Genomic DNA, 1,291 nt, shown 5'->3' with positions numbered 1-1,291 from the left:
TGAGTGTTTTTCTATGGTTCTGATGAGGATATGGATGGGCCTGGTGATTTGGCCCATGGTCCAGGTTCTTCTATAAATAGAGGTTCTTGTGATATTTCCACTTTTACGCATTTTCAAAAACCCTTGAATTCATTCTGCGATTTCTTGCTTCTCGTGTGATCTTCTTTTGGATTCTTTCAACTTCTTCAAAAAACCCAGGTAACCTTCTGTTCTCATGGTTTTTATTTGTGATTATGAGTCTGATTCCGACGTGGAGATCCTTCCTGGACCTCCACCGTGTTTCCAAAAATTGTCACCTTCGTCTTACGCTTTGGTGGAGGTTCTTGAACCGTTGAGTGTTGTCCCCCCCCCCCAAAGGTGGAGGTGTAGGGTTTCATTGGAGGGGTGCCGATGACTATCTGGCCTCACTGCGTGCCAAGTATAGGCTTAATTTGAGCAGCAGTTCCGAGTCTGAGTCTGAATCTGATGACTCTTGTGATGGTAGGTTCATGACGATGAGGACATATAAGTCAAAGGCTCTGCGACTGTCTGTTCCAGCGGAGTTGGCCGGGGCAGATTCCCGCTACTGGTGGGTGGACAGAGAAGTGCTTGGGACGCCTAGCACATTCCCCTATGGGAGTTCCCTCAGCCTACTTGTGGCCAAAGAGTCGTTTCATGGTTTCAAGGCCGTTGCTCCTAAGTCAGTGGAGAGAGTCTGTTACGACTTTGCCGAGGAGAGGAAAGATAAGTACACCTTCTTCATGTACGAGGCGTACGTCCGGCGCTTGGGGCTTCGTCTCCCACTAGAGGAGTGGGATATTCAGATTCTGGTGCACCTGCAGCTTGCACCGAGACAACTGACCCCAAATTCGTGGGGGTTTATTAGGGCGTTCGAGATCATGTGCCGGGCGGCGGGCTTTCCTTGTACTCTGAAGCTATTCTTCTGGATGTTCCGGGTCGGACATCGCACCAATTCAGATGAAGAAAAGGAAGGACGCCATGGTTGGACGAGCCTGATATCTCGGCCAAAACGGGGGTTGTTGACGCCATTTTCTTCAAACGAGAAGAAATGGAAGGGCTGGTATTTTAAGGTCAACGTCAGGCAGGCGTGGAATGACTGGTGTCTCAGCAAATCGGGCGAGCCGCGGTTCCCTTTTTCTTGGAAGGGGGAGATCCATCAACGCCCTTCCAAGGGCTTTTTGGTGGAGACCGGGGACTTATCTCCGGAAGAGGCGAAAGCTGCTGAACTCATATCCTACTGGATTGACGAGGGGGGAATTCTTCCTTGCTCGGCGATCCGTGATGGGGGCGG

This window comes from Lupinus angustifolius, chromosome LG06 (genome assembly GCF_001865875.1).
Source record: "Lupinus angustifolius cultivar Tanjil chromosome LG06, LupAngTanjil_v1.0, whole genome shotgun sequence".
Classification (NCBI taxonomy): Eukaryota; Viridiplantae; Streptophyta; class Magnoliopsida; order Fabales; family Fabaceae; genus Lupinus; species Lupinus angustifolius.
Note: the sequence above shows the minus strand (reverse complement) of the source record.